Raw genomic sequence first — 24,652 nt, 5'->3', positions numbered from 1 at the left:
CATCGGGTGCAAGAGCTCCTGAAACCCTGCAGCTGCTGGGGCATATGACTAGCAGGGTTGGGCAGGGCAGCAGACCAAAAATGCCCCTCAGAGCTCCTGCCATGTGGCACAAGGAACCCCTCTGCGTGTCAGAAAGCTGCCACCAAATTTCCTGGAACTGCAGGATTGACACAGCCAGAATCACGAAAGAGAAAACTGGGGGCAAATCTTTTGGAGGACAGAATTCTTTTTAAAGAAGCACCGCACACCAGTATCTACTCTATTCTTAAGAGGCTTCTGTAGGCTTGCAGGGTGTCTGGGGTCTCCTGAAGCATGGCGTGACCCCCTGCTGGCCATTGCACCCTGCTTTCCACTCCATCCCTGTATGTGCCATCAGCCAGACCCCAGTTCATGCCATCCATGTCCCACACACTCAGGGGACCTCTCCACTGGCTTTTCCCTTGACAGAGCCATTGCTGGTGCAGTTCTGTGCAGGTTCTGTGCTGCAGCCCAATACGACAAGGCAGGGCTTCCTGAATGTCAGTTGGGGTGGCAGAGACCTCGCTGATTTTGAGGTAGATAGACAGCACTGGGGGTCATGGCAGCCATCACAGGTGGCAGAGCTGATCAGCAAGAGCCTCAAGAAGCAGAGGTCAGAGTGCTCATGGAGCACTTTGTCTCCATGTGGATATGCAGAGCAACTTCCTCAGGCTGAAGAGGTATGGGATGGCAATTTTGGAGAGACAAGGTGAGCCCACCGTGACCCTGCAAGAGCTACCCCCACGCTGGGGCCCAGCCCTGCCCACAGAACTTGCCCCACGCTATTGCTCTCATTCCCCAGAGCTGCCTGTGGCCACGGTCTTTGCGCACAGCCCCAGGCTAGAGCGGCTGCTGCCTGTTTGCCACGCCAGCGGCTTCCACCCCAATCCCATCAGCGTGGCCTGGCTGCGGGACGGCCAAGAGGTGCCTCCGGGCCCGGCGTTTAACAGCAGCCCCATCCTGCCCAAGGCTGACCTCACCCACCAGCTCTGCAGTGTCCTGGCCGTGGCCCCCCGTGCTGGGCACAGCTGTGTCAGCCGTGTGAGCCACCAGAGCCTGGGCGCCCGCAGCCTTCTCATCCCGTGGGGTAGGTTCCATTCAGACATGGGGTGCAGGCTGCAGATGACAGCCACTGGCCCTGTGAGGGGCAGCACCTGATGGGCGCTGTCACTCTCACACAGTCGCCCTCTTCCCTCCCTGTCCCAGCAAAGCACAGCACATCCCCTACCATCAGCATCACCATTGCGGTGCTGCTTCTTGTGGCCACAGCCTCTGCTTGGGTATTTTGGTGGCGGAAGCACAGGTGAGCTCTCCCTCCCATCACCTGCGGTAAGATTTATGGGCATGTAGGTCAGTGCAGGGGTTGCAGCAGCAGCAGCAGCTCTGTAGGGGTTAAGCCCCTGAGTGCCATCAGAGCTCACACATAGCCTTTGCAGGAAGGGTAATGAGGGTGCATGAGAGAGCCAAGAATTTATCATGTGAGGCCTGTTTGCCCACAGAGCAACAACTCTTCTACTCTCTCGTGGAGTCCCCGGAACCCCCATCCCCTCTCTAGATCACTGACCCCTGCCCTGCTCTTTGGACCACCCCCGTGCCCTTAGACCATTGGTTCCTGATCCCTATTTAGGCCTGTGCACAGCACATGGCCAGGTCTTTCTGTCCCCCTGAACCCTCTGGTGTGCTGGAACAAACCTTGCTGGAATTTATCATAACAACAGTCCCTTCTTGCCTCTCTTTGCTGAGCCTAGCCACGGCGTGTGTGATGTGAGTCTGACTGCTTAGCCCGAATCCTCCGCCAGTGGCTTTTCCACAGGAGATGTTTATGGGGCTCTAGGTAGCAGCTCCACCATGCAAAAAGCACACTGCTAGAGATCTTTGTCTTGGCTCCAGCTCTGCAACAATTCAGCTGATTTGAATATCATCACTAAGTCCACTCCAGAGTCAATATCCCAGCCGCACCGTCCTTTTCAGCTGCAGCCCTAGAGTCCCCATCCCTGCCCCACAGTCACTATGCCAGCCCTTTCATCATTTCACCATGCACCTCTCAGTTCCTTTCTCAGCTCTGCGGTTTCTTTCCATTACCACTCACAATTGCAGCCCCACAGTGATTTCAGCAGCAGCCCTACAGTGGCTATCACAGGCCCAGACAATATCTGTGCAAGCCTGGGATTTCTGGTGCAATCTTCCATTCCCCTTTTCAGGTCTAGTGATCCTGTTCCATTTTCAGTCACAATAGGCAGTGCAAACATCAATATCACAGGCCTACAGAGATTTCAGCACACAAATCCTACAGTCTTTACACCCGTCCTATAGTTCCTATGCCATTAACAATGTCTATCCCACCCTCTGGTGATTTCAAGTGGAGTTCTAGAAAGCCCTTCCCAGCCCCAGTGGTTATAGCTCTTAACCCACAAGCTTTATTTCACGGCCAGCTGGGTTCTTCTTCATCCAGCCCTACGTGTGTGTTTCTCCACCTCCACAGCCTGAATCTTGTCCTGCTTTAAATAGGCAGGATCTTCATCTTGGCACCAGCCCGGTAACAATTCAGCTCTGAGCCCTACAGTGTCTATGCTCACCCTGCAGTCAATATCCCAGCCCCACTGTGATTTCAGCCCCAGCCCTTTAGTGCCACACCCAGAGCCAGGCAATATCCCAGCAGCGCCAGCTTCTAAGGAGCCATCTTAGAGCAGTCCCTTTTCATCTGTACACCCCTCTCCTCCCAATTTCAGCCTCAAGACCCAGCCCCAACATCAATATCACAGGCCTACAATGATTTCAGCACAGCAATGATACAGGCTCTATGTCAGCCCTGGAGTTTCTATGGCCTTGGCAGTCTCTATGCCACCGCTGCAGCGATTTCAGCTGGAGCCCTGCAGAGTCCCCTTCCCAGCCCCAGTGATTTCAGCTCTCGACCCGCAAGCTTTATTTCAAGTCCAGCACAGTTCTTCCAGCTCTGCGTGCGTTTTTCTGCCTGTCTCTGCCAGGTGTAGCTGCTGCAGGTTGAGACAACAGGGTCCTTTTTTTGTCTCTAGTTGTGCGGTTTCAGCTTTAGCTCTAGAAATGGTATTCCACCTCCATCCCATTAATCTTTATTCCATTACCAACCCCTGGGCACATGTCCCATTTCACAGTCGCTTCCCAGGTCTACATTCACTATCCCCTTTGAACTGTGATTGCAATTGCAGCACTGCAGTGCCCAGTGATTTCAGCTTCAGTCCCACAAGCTTTATTTCACTGCCAGCTCTTCTATTCCACTTCTGTCTCCACATCTTCCCAGCAGTGGCACAAAATGCTGCTTCTGGTTCTCAGAGTATGATTTTTTTATTTTTGCTCTAGCTCTGTGTTGTTTCAGCTCAGCTCCTGTTCCCATATTCAAGCCTCAACCTGCTAATCCTTACTGCAGCAACAGCTCTCCAGTCCCTACCCCAGCCCTTACAGTGACTTCAGCTCCAGCCCGCAGTTCCCGTCCCGGCTCCATATTCCCCAGAGCAGCCCCCCAGGGGTTTTACCCCAAAGCCTACCATCTTTGTGTCTCCTCCAGCTCTGCTGTCTCAGCTCCAGCTCCTCAGCTTCCCACTGCCTGCAGCTAAAACTGCTACTGCTTCTCACTGCAGCCCGGGGCTGTTGAGAAGGCCACAAGTCAGTCATTGTCATCACTTCAATGTCTTTAGGAGTTGTATCACCCACCCTCCTGGGTTCTCAACCTTGGGGACACTTGGAAGCCCGAAGGCCAACATGTATCTCCCCCCTTCCCCTGGGTCTCAGCCCAGCACTTGTCCGAAAGCCCTCCAGCTCCCCCAGGCAGCACCAGGGGCTGGAAAGAGCCACTGGGCCCCTGCTCCCTCATCCCAAAAGGTGTCCACGGGTTGGTTCTCGGGGCCTGGAGCCCTCCGAGCCCCCATAGCCTCAGCCTCTGCTGGGTACCACGGGGCAAGGGCTGGTAACCCCCCAGGCATCTCCTGCAGGCCCTGAGCTGCAGCTCCATCCCCTTCTCCCGTGGGGAGAACCCTCCAGCCCCAGCATTTCCACCGTTCCACACTGTTTTGGGCGTGCCTCTAGTGCCAAGGGCTTTATTCCACATCCTGGGGCTTTCTGTCTCTACTGGGCTCACAACTGCTGTTTCAGCCCTAGCCCTACAACCTTTACTGAATTAACATCAGATATTTAGGAAAAAAAACAAAAAACAAACAAAAAAAAAAAAAAAAAAAAAAAACAAAAAACAAAAAACAAAAAAACAACCCACGAGCCAAAAATAGTGCATTGAAACAAGCAAAATAATGAAAAGATGCAAAAAATATGAAAAACATAGTTACTTCTAATAAAAGCAAAATAAAATAAGAAAAAGTGCATAAACTGCTGCTTTATTTCTGATCCTGTAAACACTGCTTTAAATCCAGAAACTACAGAAGCGCTTCTCGCCGGGCCCTGGTAGCCACAGCCGGTCGTCCTGCGCCGCACCAGGCCCCGCACCAGGCCTCCGGCCGCCCTGGGTACGGCTGGCGCCACTGCCCCAGGACACCGGCGGCCTCCAGACACTGGCGCAGGCGGACGCGGGAGTCGCGTCCGTGCTCACCCTCGCTCCCCGGGCCGGCAGCTGCGGACATCCCGTCCCGGCGCAGCGGCGCTCCTCCCGACCGACCGACCGCGCAGCTCCAAACACCGCTCCCCGTCCCGCCGCCGGACTGACCCCCCCCGGCCCCTCAGGCCGCTATTTATGCCCCAGGGCCGGCCAGCTCAGCCAATCACAAGCGGATGCAGCGCCGGCCCCGCCAATCCCTGCTGAGGAAGCGCCGGCCAGGTGAGCCCAACCAATCACAAGCGGAGGCAGTGCCGGCCCCGCCAATCCCAGCTCGGCTCCGGGAGCCCCGCCCCGCTGTCCCCTCACGGCCCTGCTCCCGCCAGGGCCGGCGGATCGGGGCCGGGGGGTTCGGGGCCCGGGCTGAGGGCGCGGCGGCGTTGTGGTCGCGATCGGGACCGGGAGCGCTGCGGGCGGCAGGAGCCGCTCCTGCTCCGCCCGCAGCCGGCGCTGCGCCGGCGTCCTGCCGGCGCTCCGGGCACGAGAGGACGGCGGCGGCGATTTCCTGGTGCCGGCAGGGCCGGGCCGGGCCGCGGGGAACCCCCGTGCCGGCCCCGGGACCCCCCAAATCCCGCCGCTCCCCGCCATCAGCATCAGCATTGTGGTGCTGCTTCTTGTGGCCACAGCCTCTGCTTGGGTATTTTGGTGGCGGAAGCACAGGTGAGCTCTCCCTCCCATCAGCTGCGGTAAGATTTATGGGCACGTAGGTCGGTGCAGGGGTTGCTGCAGCAGCAGCAGCAGCAGCAGCAGCAGCAGCAGCAGCAGCAGCAGCAGCAGCAGCAGCAGCAGCAGCAGCAGCAGCAGCAGCAGCAGCAGCAGCTCTGTAGGGGTGAACTCTCTGAGTGCCATCACAGCTCACACATAGCCTTTGCAGGAAGGGGAATGAGGCTGCATGGGAGAGCCAAGAGTTCATCATTTGAGGCCTGGTTGCCCACAGAGCAGTAAGTCTTTGCTCTCTTGTGGAGTCCCTGGAACCCCTTGGGGCAATTGCCAGGCTCCTGCCTTGGAAGGACGCAGCATAGAGTCTTGCCTGCCTAGGCTGAAAGAATGGCGCTTCCTGGGTGCTTTGCCCCAGTTTCTTGTGTGCCCATTCCCCCGGTCCTGGTAGTTTCTCTTTTCCCTGCTTCCCTATTGGTGGTGGTATCCCAGTGTCCGCTCCTGTCCCCTCTCTAGATCACTGAGCCCTGCCCTGCTCTTAGTAGCACCCCCGTGCCCTTAGACCATTGGTTCCTGATCCCTATTTAGGCCTGTGCACAGCACATGGCCAGGTCTTTTTGTCCCTGATCCCTTTAGGGTGCTGGAAAAAACCTTGCTGGAATTCATCGTACAAAAAGGCCCTTCTTGCCTCTCTTTGCTGAGCCTAGCCACGGCGTGTGTGATGTGAGTCTGACTGCTTAGCCCGAATCCTCCGCCAGTGGCTTTTCCACAGGAGATGCTTATGGGGCTCTAGGTAGCAGCTCCACCATGCAAAAAGCACACTGCTAGAGATCTTTGTCTTGACTCCAGCTCTGCAAAAATTCAGCTCCCCCCCTACGATCACTGAGTCCAGCCCAGAGTCAATATCCAGCCGCACAGTCCTTTTCAGCTGCAGCCCTAGAGTCCCCATCCCTGCTCCATAGTGACTATTCCAGCCCTTCCATCATTTCAGCATGCATCTCTCAGTCCCTTTCTCAGCTCTGCAGATTCCATTTTCACTCACAATCCCACCCTGCAGTCAATAGCCCAGCCCCAACAGTGATTTCAGCCCTGGCCATACAGCATTTCCACCCCAAGACGCAGGCAATATCCCAGCAGCGCGGGCGCTTCAGCCCTCTTCCAGCCCCTCCCACTTTCAGCTGTCCACACGCCCTCTCCCATGTTCAGCCTCGAGACCCAGCCCCAACAGCAGTATCACAGGACTATATATTTCAGCACACCCATCCTACAGGCTCTATGTCAGCCCTAGAGTTTCTATGGCCTTGGCAGTCTCTATGCCACCGCTGCATGGCTTTGAGCCGGAGCCCTGCAGAGTCCCCTTGCCCAGCCCCAGTGATTTCAGCTCTTGACCCACAAGCTTTATTTGACAGCCAGCTGGTTTCTTCTAGCAGCATGCACGGGTTTCTCCGACTCCGGCAGCAGCAATTTGTCCACCGTCACGGGGCAGGATGGTTGTCTTGGCCCCAGCTCTGCCACGGTTTAGCTCCGACCCGAGAGTGTCTGTGCCCACCCTGCAGTCAATAGCCCAGCCCCAACAGTGATTTCAGCCCTGGCCATACAGCATTTCCACCCCAAGACGCAGGCAATATCCCAGCAGCGCCGGCACTTCAGCCCTCTTCCAGCCCCTCCCACTTTCAGCTGTCCACACGCCCTCTCCCGTGTTCAGCCTCGAGACCCAGCCCCAACACCAGTATCACAGGACTATTTATTTCAGCACACCCATCCTACAGGCTCTATGTCAGCCCTAGAGTTTCTATGGCCTTGGCAGTCTCTATGGCACCGCTGCAGGGCTTTGAGCCGGAGCCCTGCAGAGTCCCCTTGCCCAGCCCCAGTGATTTCAGCTGTTGACCCACAAGCTTTATTTGACAGCCAGCTGGTTTCTTCTAGCAGCATGCACGGTTTTCTCCGACTCTGGCATCAGCAATTTCTCCACCGTCACGGGGCAGGATGGTTGTCTTGGCCCCAGCTCTGCCACGGTTTAGCTCCGACCCGAGAGTGTCTGTGCCCACCCTGCAGTCAATAGCCCAGCCCCAACAGTGATTTCAGCCCTGGCCATACAGCATTTCCACCCCAAGACGCAGGCAATATCCCAGCAGCGCCGGCACTTCAGCCCTCTTCCAGCCCCTCCCACTTTCAGCTGTCCACACGCCCTCTCCCGTGTTCAGCCTCAAGACCCAGCCCCAACACCAGTATCACAGGACTATTTATTTCAGCACACCCATCCTGCAGGCTCTATGTCAGCCCTAGAGTTTCTATGGCCTTGGCAGTCTCTATGCCACCGCTGCAGGGCTTTGAGCCGGAGCCCTGCAGAGTCCCCTTGCCCAGCCCCAGTGATTTCAGCTCTTGACCCACAAGCTTTATTTCCCTGCCAGCTCTTCTGTTTCTGTTCTGTCTTCACGTCTTCCCATCAGTGACACATCGTGCCGCTTTTGGTCTCAGAGTACGATTTTTGGATTTTTTGTAGCTCTGTGTTGTTTTAGCTCCCCTCTTGTACCCATAGTCCAGCCCCAACCTGCTAATCCTTACTGCAGCAACAGCTCTCCAGTCCCTTCCCCAGCCCTTACAGCGATATCAGCTCCAGCCCGCAGTTCCCGTCCCAGCTCCATATTCCCTCGAGCAGCCCCCCAGGGGTTTTACCCCAAAGCCTACCATCTTTGTGTCTCCTCCAGCTCTGCTGTCTCAGCTCCAGCTCCTCAGCTTCCCACTGCCTGCAGCTAAAACTGCTACTGCTTCTCACTGCAGCCCGGGGCTGTTGAGAAGGCCACAAGTCAGTCATTGTCATCACTTCAATGTCTTTAGGAGTTGTATCACCCACCCTCCTGGGTTCTCAACCTTGGGGACACTTGAAGCCCGAAGGCCAACACGTATCTCCCCCCTTCCCCTGGGTCTCAGCCCAGCACTTGTCCAAAAGCCCCCTCAGCTCCCCCAGGCAGCACCAAGGGCTGGAAAGAGCCACTGGGCCCCTGCTCCCTCATCCCAAAAGGTGTCCACGGGTTGGTTCTCGGGCCCTGGAGCCCTCCGAGCCCCCACAGCCTCAGCCTCTGCTGGGTACCACGGGGCAAGGGCTGGTAACCCCCCAGGCATCTCCTGCAGGCCCTGAGCTGCAGCGCCATCCCCTTCTCCCGTGGGGAGAACCCTCCAGCCCCAGCATTTCCACCGTTCCACACTGTTTTGGGCGTGCCTCTAGTGCCAAGGGCTTTATTCCACATCCTGGGGCTTTCTGTCTCTACTGGGCTCACAACTGCTGTTTCAGCCCTAGCCCTACAACCTTTACTGAATTAACATCAGATTTTTAGGGAAAAAAAAAAAAAAAAAAAAAAAAAAAAAAAAAAAAAAAAAAAAAAAAGAAAGAAAAACAAAGGAACAAAAACAAACAAACAAACAACAAAAAAAAAACCACGAGCCAAAAATAGTGCATTGAAACAAGCAAAATAATGAAAAGATGCAAAAAATATGAAAAACATAGTTACTTCTAATAAAAGCAAAATAAAATAAGAAAAAGTGCATAAACTGCTGCTTTATTTCTGATCCTGTAAACACTGCTTTAAATCCAGAAACTACAGAAGCGCTTCTCGCCGGGCCCTGGTAGCCACAGCCGGTCGTCCTGCGCCGCACCAGGCCCCGCACCAGGCCTCCGGCCGCCCTGGGTACGGCTGGCGCCACTGCCCCAGGACACCGGCGGCCCCCAGACACTGGCGCAGGCGGACGCGGGAGTCGCGTCCGTGCTCACCCTCGCTCCCCGGGCCGGCAGCTGCGGACATCCCGTCCCGGCGCAGCGGCGCTCCTCCCGACCGACCGACCGCGCAGCTCCAAACACCGCTCCCCGTCCCGCCGCCGGACTGACCCCCCCCGGCCCCTCAGGCCGCTATTTATGCCCCAGGGCCGGCCAGCTCAGCCAATCACAAGCGGATGCAGCGCCGGCCCCGCCAATCCCTGCTGAGGAAGCGCCGGCCAGGTGAGCCCAACCAATCACAAGCGGAGGCAGTGCCGGCCCCGCCAATCCCAGCTCGGCTCCGGGAGCCCCGCCCCGCTGTCCCCTCACGGCCCTGCTCCCGCCAGGGCCGGCGGATCGGGGCCGGGGGGTTCGGGGCCCGGGCTGAGGGCGCGGCGGCGTTGCGGTCGCGATCGGGACCGGGAGCGCTGCGGGCGGCAGGAGCCGCTCCTGCTCCGCCCGCAGCCGGCGCTGCGCCGGCGTCCTGCCGGCGCTCCGGGCACGAGAGGACGGCGGCGGCGATTTCCTGGTGCCGGCAGGGCTGTTGGGTGAGAGGATCTCAGTGTGAGAGAAGTGACCACCCGAAACACACAAACAATAAGGGATGCTCAGAGTTGCACCAGAAACACCACTGCCCTGAGCACACAAATATATCCATTTTAGAAAACACAAACAAAAGCGCAGCAAAAAAAGCCAACTCTTATTACTGCTAGTCCATTTTCCAAATATAATAAAAATAACCCCATCTCCATTCCCCTCAAAAAACTTCCAAAATATACACCCAAACCCTCCCCAACTTAAAGGCCTGCCTCTAACCAAATAAGAAGCATAAACCCCACGTCTTTTGAACTATATAAATTCATTAACCTAATGCATCAAAACCACAGAATTTTTAATCCTTAGTCAACACCATATATACCGATCCATCACTATATACAAAAACAAATCCTATTTTCTATTAATAAAATAACAAAAAAGTCTCAACTTTTAACTACAAAAAACCCATAAAAACACCTAATTAAAAATAAAATAATCTCATTATAAGTAAGCAAAAACTTCAAACAAACTTCCCCCAAAATAAGTATTTTAAATGCCAAAACCCCTCAAATATTTAAAATAACTACTTCAGAAATGCCTTCTGTACATTCCAGACTGATTTTGGGAGCAAAGCAAGGAAAGAAAAAGCACACAGCCTGTTTTAAGAAAACAGTGTTTACTCCTGTGCATTCCCTGTCCAGTGTGTTCAGCCCAAGCACAGACAGACTGCAGCACACAGATCTCCTTCGCTCTTTGTTAGTTTTAGCCAGCTAAAGCAAAGACTTTTTTTTCCCTTTTTCTTCTGACTGTTTAAACCTGCTGCAGACTGGAAAACCCAGAGAAGCACAACAATAAACAAATCAATCTACAAAAATAAAAACCAGCACAAATATACTCAAATTAACAGCACCAAAACCAATTATTCCTGACTCAATAAACCCATAATTCCTCAAAACCATCCAAACAAACAGACCACCTATAAATACACACAAAACCAAAAGATCCATTAGACTACAAACAATATCCCCTAAATTATCCAAAACTATAAAACATATACTCTAATCAAGCAGGCTAAATAAACAAACCCCTACAACACCACAAACAATAATGTCATCATAAATATTAAGAAACCTTAAAAAATGAACTACATCACACTGTCTCAAACCCACTAAAACAAACACTAGATGCTCACCACGATAAAAGCCACCAGTAAATAAATAAAACCCTCCCCTATACCTCACACCACAGCCAATTACACCACTGTAAACCCTAGAAAACAAACCCTGGAAAAACACAATATCCCCCAAAACCAATTCAAAACCAAACTCAGTTCAAAAATACTCTGACCATGTGAACTACGAAACCAAACACGAAATAAATACACCACATGTCTCATCACACCGTCTACAAAGAGAATAAAGCCACACAATAAATCATTAAAAACCACCAAACAGAAAAAACCCAGCTCTACCCAACCTGAATCCCTCCACACAACACACAAAACCCCAATAACACATTTCAGAAGTCTCTCAAGAAGAGCTACTTAGATTAATTCTACCTCAAATACAAACAAACCCATCCATAAAGTTATCCTCACTCAAAAACCTGATTATGTATGATAAATAATACTCCAAAAAGTCACGCAAAATACTACATCTCCCCTAAGTACATAATATTGAATAAAACCCACATAGAAACATCATTATTTATTAAAATTCCAGCTGAAAAGAAAATTCCTCCACTTCAGACACTGACAACAACAGAAGAGGAGTTTCTCCAATCAATTTGAACTCCTTTTGTCTCCATAACTCCTTTTTCTTCTGGGAGCACCGGGGAGGGATTGGTGAGACGAAGCTGAAAAGAAAAAAAACATTCCCCCAATAAACCCAAAGTGGCTTATCTGTTTAGCATAGAAGTTTGTCCCTTGTCGTCCCCCGAGGAAATGCTCCAAACCCAAATGCTCCTGCAGTCTCGTCATGAACCACGGCCAGAACTCAGGATAAATTCCTCATTCTTCACAGCTCGATATCGAATTGAGCTGATGCTCCCCTTTTAAACCGCCCCCGGCTGGAACCGGCCCCTCGTTATCCATCCCAGCTGCACCTGTGCCTGCCCTGTCCCCTCTACATTAACTCTAATTTACCGGTTTCTCCTCGCTGCCTTCCCCGGGAGGCCCCGGCACGGCTCCAGCGGCGACAGCGAGTGCTGCAGCTCCGGGCACAGCGCCAGCGTGTCCCGCCCGCCCGCCGGCCGGGGGATCGGCAGCGGCCCCGACACCGCCTTGAATGGGCCGCCGAGGAAGCGGCAGTGAGGGCGGACACCGGCCGGGAGCGCCCCGGAACTGGCCGCGGCTCGTTCGGTTCGGCTGAGGGGGGCGACGTTCGGGGAAACTCGGCTGGGTTCGGCTGTTCGGCGATTTCCGTCAGCCGTCGGCTCTTCTCGGCTGTTCGGCAACACTCGGTCATTTTCGTCCCTCCCCGGCTCTGTTCGGTGAGGTTGAGCCTTACGTCACTTTTGCCCCTCCCCGCCGCCATCTTGAGAAGGTCAGCCGCAGCGAACAGCGCCGCCATCTTGGTTGTGGCACACTTAAGGACCCCATCGGTGTTTAACACAGTCGCCTGACTAAAATGTCTCCCCTGAACCCGCCCGCGGCGCGGCTGAACCCACAGCGCGTGTCCCTACACCTGGAAACGCAGCAGAAAATTGTCCCCGGGCGGCGCCGTGGTGGGGATTTTTATGCAGGCAGTCAACTAGACAAACATGGGGTCTTCTCATTTTCCCGCCCTTTTGGCCGCCATCTTTAGAAGGTCAAGCGCCGCGAGTCGCGCCGCCATCTTGGTTGTGGCATCCCCCCCAAATGTCCCCCTCGGCTGTTCGCACAGGCGCCGGACCACATCGCCTGCCCGAACACTGCCGTGGCGCCGCTCAGCCCCCATCCCGTGCCCGCGCACCTGCGTACGCCGCGGAAAAATCGCTCCCGGGCGGCTCCGTGGTCCAGATCGCGCGCAGGGAGCCGGCTGCCACGCGTCCGGGGGTCCTCGCATTTTTTCTCGCCTTTTTTTGGCCATGATCTTTCGGTCCTCGGGCGGCAAAACTGCCCGTGAGCTCACAGCCCGGGGCTGCTACGGCGGAGAACGGCAGTACCGCTTTTTATCCACGAGATGGCAGCATTGCCGCACAGTTCACAGCCCGGGGCTGCTACGGGCACGGGGGAGAGCTGCAGTACCGAAATTTATCCACACGGTGGCAGCGCTGCCGCAGGGAGCGGAGGCAAAAAAGAACGCGCCCAAAATTCCCCTTCCAAACATCCCCGAAAATAAAGGCCCCAAAGGACCCCCAACCACAACAACTACGAGAACCCTGCCATCAGCCAAGCCAAAACAAAAATAGCCTTAATTTTATGCTATATTTCCATATTTCTTCTATTTCTTATTAGGATATTTCTATTATCTCATGTATTTATCGAGTATAATTTATCTATTTATATAATCTACCTATTTATATTATTAAAATTTATTTATTATATCATGTTCATTTTATTAGGTATATTTTACATACTATAATATATGGAACATGTAATAATAGTGTAACTAAAGATATTATTCTTAGATGTTGTAGTTGTCTTTTTGTTATGTATATATTTATTTTTTTGTATTTTTATTTTTTTTGGTAGCATTTATTTCTTGATATTTTAAACTATATGACTTCATTAACCTAACAGATCAAAAGCAGAGTTAATTAGAATTGAAAGATTGGTTTTCTAAGGGGTAAACACTTAATCTTTATTAAAATAAAAATAAATTCTAATAAATAATATAAAAATAATTTAAAAGTAATAATATAAAATTAAATAATTTTCTCTTTCTGCGTGCTTTTGGGGGGATTGTTAGTGGGGGGGTTTGTTTTGGGTTTTTTTTTGTTTGCTTAGTTTTAGATTTCTCGGGTAATAAACAAGGAGGTTCAGAGAGTTATAAAATAAAATGTCTACTTAGTTTTATTGCTATCCCCTAACCCCTAACCCTAACCCCTAACCCGCTACCCTGACCCTTGACCCCCTGACCCCCTGACCCCCTGACCCCCGGACCCTGACCTTTGACCCCTGACCTATGGCCTATTGACCTTTGACCTCTGACCCTTGACCTCTGACCCTTGACCTATGACCTTTGACCTATGACCTTTGACCCATGACCTATGACCTTTGACCTATGTCCTTTGACCTATGACCCATGACCTTTGACCTATGACCCTTGACCCCTGACCTTTGACCCATGACCTTGACCTTTGACATATGAACCCTGACCTATGACCCATGACCTTTGACCTATGACCCTTGACCTTTGACATATGACCTTTGACCTATGACCCTTGAACTATACCCCCTGACTTACAACCTTTAACCTATGACCCCCTGACCCCCGGCCTTTGACCCTGACCCCCTGACCTTTGACCGTAATGCATTCTCAACCCTAAAATCAACCCCACATGTAACCCTATATGTAAATGTAACCCTGCATAATTAATTGGGTGATTTGCATATGTGTAGTTAATTAATTAGGTTATTTGCATAGGGTGATTAATTATTCAACTGGCTAATTGGGTCATTAGTGGTCCAGGTGGGAGTGGGGGGGTGTGGTGATTAAGCAGTCATCTATAATCAGCTGCTCCCACCTGGAGGACTAATTAGGGGGGCATACAGTATGTATACCCTGTGTATAGGGGGGCTATTGGGTGTATATATAAATAAAAAAGAATAAAAATAATAAGTCTGGTGCAGTAGTAGGAATTTTCATGCGGCCAGGGACCACATATTTTTATTTATTTAAAGTTTTTTTTAATATTTGTTCCCTGGCCGCATGAAAATTCCTACCACTGCACCAGAGTTAGAAATAAAGTTAAACTTTATTTCTAACTTTAAATTACAAAGGAAGAGAAAGAGAGAAACAGAGAAAAACAGAGAGAGCGAAACAGACAGAGAAACAAAGCAAAAAAGAGTCAGAGCAACAGAGAAACACAGTGAGTTAGAGCGAAAGAGAGACTTGGAGAGAAACAGAGTTGTTAGAGTGGAAGTAAAAGAGAAACAGCATTAGAGTGAAACTGAGACAGAGTGAGCGTGAGAGAAACAGAGAAACAGACTGAGAAAGAAAGAGAAACAGTTACACTGAAATAGAGTTACAGCGAAACACAGGGAAAGAGAAACAGAGCTAGAGAGAAACACAGAATGAAAGCAAAAGAGAAACAGCTAGAAATAGAACAACAGAGGAAAATAAAGAGTTAAGAGAGAAAGAAGCAGAGTGAGAGAGAAAAGGAAATAGCATGAAGATATAGAGAGGAAAATAAATAGACTTACCTGGAAGTAGGGAAACAGAGTGAAGGAAAGCAAGAAATAGAGTGAGAGAAAATGACTCAATGACACCAAATGAAGACAGGAGCCAAAGGGGGGCAGAGGGGGCGGGAGGGAATCTTAATTAAGGTGGATTCAACTACTATTGAATGAACATTTTTATTTACACTTCAGCAAAACACATGGAAACAACATATACAAATGCAAGTACAGATACAACCCGTAGACACGCTGATAAAAGTACAGCTTCGTACAGAGCGATACATGGAAACACGGCAGCAAATGCAAATACGGAACAATACAGGGAACCGCAAGCCAAATACACATTGAGACAATAGAACAGTTTTTCTGCTTCTGAAACATCCATTAGATCTCATTTTATTGGTACAGGAAATGCAAAACAAAAGCAGCACATGTAACATAGAACAGTCATCCACCGCACGCACCTCCTTCAGCTTGCACACAAACCCACCCTCGCTCTCACCTCAAAGCACCTCCCAAGAACCCCCAATCATCAACACACACTCGCAGCACTCCTCGGGAACGTGGCTCCCGGGAGCCTCGACACAAACCGGCCTGCCTGACGAAAACCCCGGTCCACAGGCCGTCGGCACCCAAACTTTGGCGATGAACATCGCCTCGCAGACTGGCCGGGACCGAGGAAAAAAAACCCAGCTGGGGGGGAAAATTAAAAAAAAAAACCCGAGCTGGGGATTTTTTATTCTAAATTTAAAATGTGTTGAAAAACCTGAAAGGCAAAAGTCACGCACACAAGGTTAGAACCAGTCAAACCAGTCAGCACACACACACACACACAGGCAAACACAAGCAAACACAGAGGACTCTCATACACACACAATCATTCTTCAGCGTACATGGTAGATTCCAGGAAACTTGTAGCATCAGCAAGCACAGAGATGCTAATCCTCCTCAGGGACCTGGAAGACAACAAGAGGTGGTCAACAAGCGCTTATCTGACAGCAAGCTATCCCCACTCCAGGCCCGTATCTCTTATGCCCAAAACTCCACAGAAAAGAGGTGAACTGTGAAGTTTTACAACTGTTCTACCTCACTAACACTATGTGCCAGGGCAGGGCAGCTCACACATAAGCGGCATAAGATAGCCTGATACAACATAGTCACATACAATAGGATACAACATAGTCACATACAATAGGATACAGCATAAGCCAGCATAGTATGATACAGCATAGTCACATACAGTACAATACAACATAAGCCAGCATAGTCACATACAACATATTCAGATACAATGTAGGCACATACAATATGAACCAACATAGTGAGATGCAATAGACTCAGATACAATGTAGGCGCACACAATATAAGCCGACACTGAGAGACGCAATATTGGCGCATTCAACATTGGCACATACAACATGAGCAGAGACAGGTAGAATACAAGTGCTGACTTCAGATAACTCTGAAAGATACTGCAGGCACGTGAGGGGAATCTAATACCCTCCCTATAAAAGTCCAAGAGAATGGCATCTGAAAAGGCGGCGCTACCCAAGCTGAGAATGAAAATAGATGAGAACGCTCGAGTGTCCGTGTGCCGGCCTCAAAAAGTCAAAACGTAACGAGGCCGGAATAAGGATGATCCGGGAAAGTACGCGAGGAAAGTACGGCCAAAGGGGGCCGGAATGGTGCGGATAAAGCGCCTGGATGTAACAAAGGCCTATCACACAGAAGACAAGGGACACAAACTACATAATGCAGATGCAGACAACACAGCAGACACAACTTGAAACTGCCAGGCAGTTTCACCTTATGGACCCAAGACTCCTAGCACAAGATGAGCCACAGGCTGATGATGCCAAAGGAAAGAAAGCTTTAAGGCAATAGCACGTGATGACGAAACAGAACTCCTTACAAGAACTAGTGCCTAAGTTGTTAATAGGATGCTCGAGAAGCTGGGTAGGCCGAGAGAAGGAAGCGATGACTGCCGGGTGACCGTGGCGATAGCTCTGGACCTGAGGGCGACCTCCTCGGGTGAAAACGTCCACGAGGATGTTGAGACTCGAAGACGGACGACGGCGCAAAACACGCGAGGACGCGGAACTGCCCTGCCCGGCAAAGCCTCCGGTGAGGCCGAGGTGAAACCCTCTCCCGTTAGTTGCGAGGGGCCCGTCCCACTAGGGCTCTCTCCTCTAAGCTGACTTTGAATTGCCTCCTTTTGCAAAGCTTTTTCCCCTTCACCCAAACACCAGCCCAAACACTTATCTTTCAGAAGATGAGCGGACAAAAATCCATCTTCAATGGAAAAGAACACATCCACTTCAGTGCTGCCATATCCAGTCTTGGGCTCCGCACCTCACGGTACCTAGGACAACAAAACAGAAAATGTGACAATTGCCTGACAGAAAAAGTAATCCCCAGGCCTCCCCTGCACCGCTACCCCGGCTCACCTCAGATCGCCATTTGACTCCTGAGGCTGCCCGGAGGGTACCTGCAAAAGGAAAAGGTACACATTTAGCATGCTGTTAGACACCGCTCACCTGAGTCATCCTGCCAAAATGTCAACTCACCTGCTTGCCTCTCTTCCCTGGTATCCGTAGGGCCGCAGCAGTTCCCACAAAGAAACAAGGCAAAAAGCAGGCTGAGTTACTGTGAAAACACAATTGCTCCAGGCTGACAGAACTCTGAAACATGTATATCTTAAACTTGTACCCACCAAGCTGCCGGGATCCAGGACTGGAACGCCTTGCAAGTAGACCACCTAAAAAAAACCCCAAAAAAACTCAACAGTGTATGCTTAGAGTTGCACCAGAAATTGAGGCCTGAGCAACAACTGCTTCCATCCACCAGTCAACACTCACCCTGTCTGCTTCACCTGGAGTGCCAATATCCCATGTTACCTCCTAAAAATAAAGACAAAGAACAATGAAATACACCTCAACATCAAGTTACTGCTGGTAATACTGTGCATGGGGAGAATGAGACCTGTTAAGGGGTTGAAAGGAAAAAAAAAAAGGCACCACAGTGTTCACAGCTTTCTCCATTCAGGTTTTTTAATGTTGCAGAAAATACAGAGGTTTTTCACTAACTGCACTCTCAATTATATCCAGACATCCAATGGACATGGAGGTCATTTTTCAACTTCTTTCTTGCCAACAGCCAAACTTCCACCTACTCAGGGTAAGAAAGAGAATGGAGGAAAAAAAAAAAAAAACAACAAACACAAAAACAAACAAACAAACAAACAAACAAACAAACAAAAAACCCAAAGAAAACATAAGTTAATGGTTTCTGTGTAGAAGTCCACCGGAAGGGTGGTCAGTGTGCAGAGAATGGGAGTCTCCTGGAAAACAGAGAATGCTTGGTCTTTTTTCATGCTATCCTTTATCTTTTTCATATTAAAGCATGGCACAAATGAATTTAGTGTTCTTTGATGTCAGTCTTTTCCTGGTTTTTCTCTCCTTTAGGGTCAAACTTCCACATACTCTGGGTAAGAAATAGTATTTAAAAAAGGAACAAAGAAAACATGAAAAAATAAAAATTAAAAAAAAATTGAATAAAGTTAATAAAAAGTTTTTTAAAAATTAAAAATACAAAAAATAAAAACATGGAAATAAAATAAAAATCTAAAAAAATCTAAAAGTAATATTAAAAAAAGTTAAAAATTAAAAATAAGTATAAAATCTTTTAAAGAACACAAAACAACAGCTGGACTGGGATGAGGCCTTCCAGGGGCTTTGCTTCCTACTGGCTCCATCCTTTTTTACCACCTACCTGCAAGAGGAAAAACAACAGGGATAAAGTTTCAAACAGGATGTCCTTGGTTGAGGCACTTCAAAATAAGATTTTTAACAAAAAGTCGGCCAAAAAAAGAGAGTCTGAAAATCAAGATATAAGCCTCGCAGCTATTTAAAAACAAAACAAAAAAGCTGTCTCTGGTGTGCATAACTTGCCAGCCCCTCATGGTTTGAAGTCCTTAGCATTTATTTTTACCAAGTTGACAACTAAAACCTTGTAGAAAGGTTAAAAAAAAAATCCTGGACAAAGCCAGGCATTTTCCCAAGCCCCCTCAGTGTGGAGCTGTGTCAGCCCCAAGTGTTTGGTCCCCTAGCCCAGCCCAGAGCAGGCTCCAGCTGCTCCCCGGCGGGGGGTTACCAAGGGACTCACTTGTTTGGAGCTGTAAATGCAGATGCCCTGCACTGGAGTGCCAATAAATGTGAAATATGTGACTCTCATCATCAACAGTGACTGACCTTCCCTGGAGAGCCCCCTCACCCGGGATGGGGCACTCTGCCATGGATTTAATCCATCTGCATCTGAAAGGAAGTCAGAACAAAAGTCAAAGTGCTGCAAGATAACTTGACGGCTCCGGACAATTTGTGTCAATCTAGGGATACCCTCTACAGGCCAACTACACCCTACATGACAAATTTCAAGTCCCCAGGACTTGTCCCATTCCCCCCACACCCAGACTAAGCAACAAGGCAGAGCAGCTCCAAGCCAAACACACCAACACCCGTGACACAGGACAGGACAAAAGCGGGGACACAACAGGGACAGAAATATCTGGGCAAGAAGAATGACCCTGAGGACCGAGAGAACTCGCAATGAGATGACCGAGGTAAGACCGATGGGGAGCTGACCAGGCTCAGAGAACCCTGCAGGAAGAAGATGCCAACGGGATCACTGATCCCAAGAAACGCAGGGACGGATGCCTGAGAATCCTAAGGTCAGACTCATCTACCTATCCCTGCATTCTGACAAGACCTAATCCGCCTGAATGGATCACAGCAGTGCACAGCTGTGGATACAGCTCAGAACAAGACCTGGAAAGGCATCAGCCTGGATGCTTGTGAAGAGAGATGGATTCTGATGTGTGTCTGAGCACCCGAGTCAAAGTCACCTGGCTGAGGAATGCAGAGATCAGAAATGCTAAAATTGATGCCAGGGGTTTTAAAAGGCCCCTTGAAGGGCAAAGGGAAAAGACATGAAAGATATGAGATGCTCCAAAACCACAGAGTGCACAACAGACAAGTGACACGACGTGCCCTGGGACTGCTCTGCCCTGCACACCTCAGCACTGATCAAAAATGAGACTTTCCCTTTACACAGCCTAAGGGGTCACATCTTGGACATCCCCATCTCCAAACCTGATTCACAAAACCCCTCCTGGTGACCCCTGACCCCACATCCCGCTTTCATCCCCTCGGTGACTCCAAGCCCTCCACTTATCTCTCGGATGTCTGGGGATGGGAATTCACATTGGGTGCCAAAGAAGGTCGCCTCTCCCTCTGGGAGACTCCTGCTGTCACTGGGCTGTTGTCTCTCAGTCAGCTACAATAAAGAAAACCAAATATCAAAGCATAATCTCACCAGCACATCCCCCAAAACCTGGCAATTCTGCTACTCCCCCTCTCCTAAGCATGCCTGGGTCCTTGGGCAGCACACTTCAGCTGTGCTCAGAGGCTGACTCTTGCAGTGCCAAGGTCTTAGAGACATTATTGATACTGAGCCCATCCACCACAGCCTCCATTAGGGGTGTGAGCAACCCCAGTTAGAGCAGGAAAGGAATGCAGGCTGGACATCCCCAGTGAACCCAAACCCTGTGGACTCTGCCCCCCACTGTCACTTCCTGCCTGGCCCTAGCCTTGGGCTTACTGCCTGCACCTCTCAGGGCTTCTGGCATTGTCCTGCATTAGGATTGCTGCCTGCACCTCTCAGGGCTTCTGGCATTGTCCTGCATTAGGATTGCTGCCTGCACCTGCTCTCAGGGAAACACAGTGTTGGTAGCAGTGCTGTGAGGGCTGGTACACCTGTACTCTGACTTGTATCCCAGCCTGCACCCCTGATTTTCACTGTGTGCTCTCTAGCCTGTGAGTCCTTTACCTCTCAAGCCCTCCCTCAGCCTTCAGCCTCTGTAGGTCACTGCTGAACTGCTCTGCGCCCTCCTGCTGAACCCTACACCCTGCAACCCGGGATGCTCCTGGGACACGGATCCCAGGATGCCCAGGCGGGCAAGGCCAAGAATCTCCCCCCGCTGCACCCTAACCCTGTGGACTCTCAAAGACTAAGACGACCAACGGTGCAAATCTTGCTAGAATGCAGAGATGGGTTGGGACTGCCCTGCCTGGCCAAGGCTCAGGTGATGCTAAGGAGAAACCCTCTCCCTTTACTCCTGAGGGGTCCATCCTGAGGGCCCTCTCCTCCTCTAAGGTAACTTTAAATTGCCTCCTGGGACTGAAAAGGTTTTTCCCCTTCTCCCAACCACCAGCCCCAACACTTAGCTTTTGGAATACGAGGGGACAAAATCCATCCTGGACAGAAATGAATGTGTTGGCACCGGGGATTTGAAGACGTTCTCTGCATCCACCTTGGTGCTGCCATATCCAAACTCCGGCTGTGCACCTCCTCACACTACCTGGGACCACAGAACAGAAAATGTGACTATTCCCCTCCAGAAAAGTCACCCCCGGGGCTCCTCTGCACCGCTGTCCCGGCTCCCCCTCAGATCTTCACCCCACTCCAGAGGCTGCCCAGAGTGAACCCAGCAAAAGGAAAAGGGACACACTGAGCACAGCACTCACCTGGGGGCCACCTGCCCATGTGCCGACTCACCCCCTCCCTCTATTCCTTGGCACACCTGGGGCAGCAGCAGCACCTGCAAAGAAACAAAAAAGGAAAAATCATACCGAGTTACTGTGAAACAGCAACCTCCCTGCTCTGACTGAAGCAGGACACAAGTGAGCCTTAATGTTGCACCCATCTGCCCTCCTCTGGCATCCTGGGCCAGCACATCTGCCAAGGGGACCGCCTAAAATAAAACAAAAAAAGACCAGTGAATGCTTAGAGTAGAACCAGAAGAGAGACTTCAGCAATAGTAACTGCTTCTGTCCACCCATCACTACTGCTCACCTCGTCCACTTCACCTTGACTGCAGAGATCCAGCCTTGCCTCCTAAAAATAAAGACAAAGAGCAGTGCTGTGACGAGGCCACCATTTACACCTCCCCTGCAAACACAAATAGTGACTGACCTTCTCAGGGGAGCCCCCTCACCCGGGATGGGGCACTCTGCCATGGATTTAATCCATCTGCATCTGAAAGAAAGGACAAAAGTCAAAGTGCTGAAGGAGCATTTGACAATTCCAGACACTTTGTGTCACTCTAGGAATACCCTCTACAGGCCAACTACACCCTACATGACAAATTTCAACTCCCCAGGACTTGTCCCATTCCCCCCACACCCAGACTAAGCAACAAGGCAGAGCAGCTCCGAGCCAAACACACCGACACCCGTGACACAGGACAGGACAAAAGGGGGGACACAACAGGGACAGAAATATCTCAGCAAGAAGAATGACCCTGAGGACCGAGAGAACTCGCAATGAGATGACCGAGGTAAGACCGATGGGGAGCCGACCAGGCTCAGAGAACCCTGCAGGAAGAAGATGCCAACGGGATCACTGATCCCAAGAAACGCAGGGACGGATGCCTGAGAATCCTAAGGTCAGACTCATCTACCTATCCCTGCATTCTGACAAGACCTAATCTGCCTGAATGGATCACAGCAGTGCACAGCTGTGGATACAGCTCAGAACAAGACCTGGAAAGGCACCAGCCTGGATGCTTGTGAAGAGAGATGGATTCTGATGTGTGTCTGAGCACCTAAATCAAAGTTCAATGATATCAGTGCCTGTTCAAGGAACAGGGAGATGTTAAGAACGATGCCTGGGGTCTCCAAAAGACCCCTTGAAGGGTTAAGGCAAAAGACACACCACACAGGACACACAACAGACACAGAGTGCACAACAGACAAGTGACATGATGTGCCCTGGGACTGCTCTGCCCTGCACACCCCTCAGCACTGTGAGACCTTCCTTTCACGTGCCCTAAAGGGGTCACAGCTTGGACATCCCCATCTCCAAACCCGACCCAAAAATCCCTCCCAGTGACTCCCAACCCACAGCCCACTTTCACTCCCTCTGTGGCTTTTAGGCCTTCACTTATCTCTGGGATGTCCAGGGATGAGAATCCACATCAGGGGCCAAGGAAGGCTGTCTCTGCCTCTGGGAAATTCCTGCTGTCTCAGTCAGGTGCCATAAAGAAAACCAAACATCCACGGATGATCTCAGCAGGGCTGTTGAGTGAGAGGATCTCAGTGTGAGACAAGTGACCACCTGAAACACACAAACAATAAGGGATGCTCAGAGTTGCACCAGAAACACCACTGCCCTGACCACACAAATATATCAATTTTAGAAAACAAAACACAAACAAAAGTCCATTAAAAGAAAGCCAACTCTTATTACTCCTAGTCCATTTTCCAAATATAATAAAAAATAACCCCATCTCCATTCTCCTCAAAAAACCTCTGAAATATACACCCAGAACACCCCCAACTGAAATACCTGCCTCTAACCACATAAAAAGTAGAAAACTTATATTCCTTGACCTATAGAAATTTATTAACCTAGCACGTCAAAACCACAGAATTTTAAATCCTTAGTCCACATATGTACACCATGTACACCAATCCCATCACTACATACCAAATCAAAGCCTATTATCTATTACTAACTTAACAAAAAAAGCCTCAACCTTTAACTGCAATGAAACTTTAATTAAAAATAAAATAATTTCATAATAACTAAGCAAAAACTTCAAACAAACTTCCTCCAAAATAAATAATTTAAACACCAAAAACCCTCAAAAATTTCAAATAACTACTTCAAAAATGCCTTCAGTACTTTCAGACTGATTTTGAGAGCAAAGCAAGGAAATAAAAAGCACGCAGCCTGTTTTAAGAAAACAGTGTTCACTCCTGTGCATTCCCTGTCCAGTGTATTCAGCCCAAGCACAGACAGACTGCAGCACACAGATCTCCTTTGCGCTTAGTTAGTTTTAGGGCAGAGAAGTTCCCTGCACTGATTATTTCCCCTTTTTCTTTGGGCTCATTAAACCTGCTGCAGACTGAAAAACCCAGAGAAGCACCGAGAGCTGCACCTGCAGCCACGGGGCCTGGACCTCAGCATTTTATCAACACCAGAACAGCTGATAAGAGACCAAAGGAGATGAGCTACAGCCACAGCAAGGACTTGCTGAATTTACCATCTCCTTTCAGAAAAACAAAGTGTTTTATTATTTTATGTTATTTATTCTTTATGCTTGTGACCACTTCGTTTGTTAAATAAATAGTTTTGTCCAGTTCTTCCTAAAGAAATTCTTTCACAAACCAATTTAAAAGAGAGACCATTTTGCTTTACTCTCTAAAAAAAAAAAAAACCCTATTCAAAAGTTTCCTCTCAGGTTTACCCTAAACCACAACAACAAACAAATCAATCCACAAAAATAAAAACAGCACAAATATACTTCAATTAACAGCACCAAAACCAATTATTCCTGACTCAATGAATCCATCATACCTCAGAACCATCAAAACAAACAGACCACCTATAAATACACACAAAACCAAAAGATCCATTTGGCTACAAACAATATCCCCTAAATTATCCAAAACTATAAAACATACACTGTAGTCAAGCATGCTAAATAAACAAATCCCATAAAACAATAATCTAATTATAAAAATTAAGAAACCCTAAAAAATGAACTACATCACACTGTCTCAAACCCACTAAAACAAACACAACACCCTTGCCATGATAAAAGCCACGACTAAATAAATAAAAACCTCCCCTATACCTCACACCACAGCCAACTACACCACTGTGAACTTTAGAAAACAAACTCTTGAAAAACACAATATCCCCCAAAAACAACTCAGTAACAAAACTC

At 49.8% G+C, this 24,652-nt stretch overlaps 4 long non-coding RNA genes across 4 annotated transcripts in view; all 4 read right to left on the bottom strand.

The window, feature by feature from the left end:
* LOC310909687 overlaps positions 1-20,357 on the bottom strand; it is a 34,540-nt gene extending 14,183 nt beyond the window's left edge. Inside the window, exon 1 of the long non-coding RNA XR_014590144.1 lies at positions 20,088-20,357. This is a non-coding gene — a long non-coding RNA (uncharacterized lncRNA). The remainder of the gene's footprint in view (positions 1-20,087) is intronic.
* Positions 11,233-11,784, bottom strand: LOC310910877. The gene is made up of 2 exons (XR_014590417.1): positions 11,683-11,784; positions 11,233-11,393 (listed from the first exon to the last, which is right to left on the bottom strand). It is a non-coding gene; the product is annotated as an uncharacterized lncRNA (long non-coding RNA).
* On the bottom strand, positions 15,899-18,928 carry LOC310909683. The gene is made up of 3 exons (XR_014590143.1): positions 17,430-18,928; positions 17,310-17,350; positions 15,899-17,224 (listed from the first exon to the last, which is right to left on the bottom strand). It is a non-coding gene; the product is annotated as an uncharacterized lncRNA (long non-coding RNA).
* Positions 20,358-21,333: 976 nt separating the features above from the next.
* Positions 21,334-22,045, bottom strand: LOC310909690. The gene is made up of 3 exons (XR_014590146.1): positions 21,892-22,045; positions 21,772-21,813; positions 21,334-21,670 (listed from the first exon to the last, which is right to left on the bottom strand). It is a non-coding gene; the product is annotated as an uncharacterized lncRNA (long non-coding RNA).
* Between the last annotated feature and the right edge of the window lie 2,607 nt (positions 22,046-24,652).

This window comes from Zosterops lateralis (assembly GCF_965231275.1).
Source record: "Zosterops lateralis genome assembly, chromosome: 1".
Lineage (NCBI taxonomy): Eukaryota > Metazoa > Chordata > Aves > Passeriformes > Zosteropidae > Zosterops > Zosterops lateralis.
This window is presented reverse-complemented; position numbering and strand designations above follow the sequence as displayed.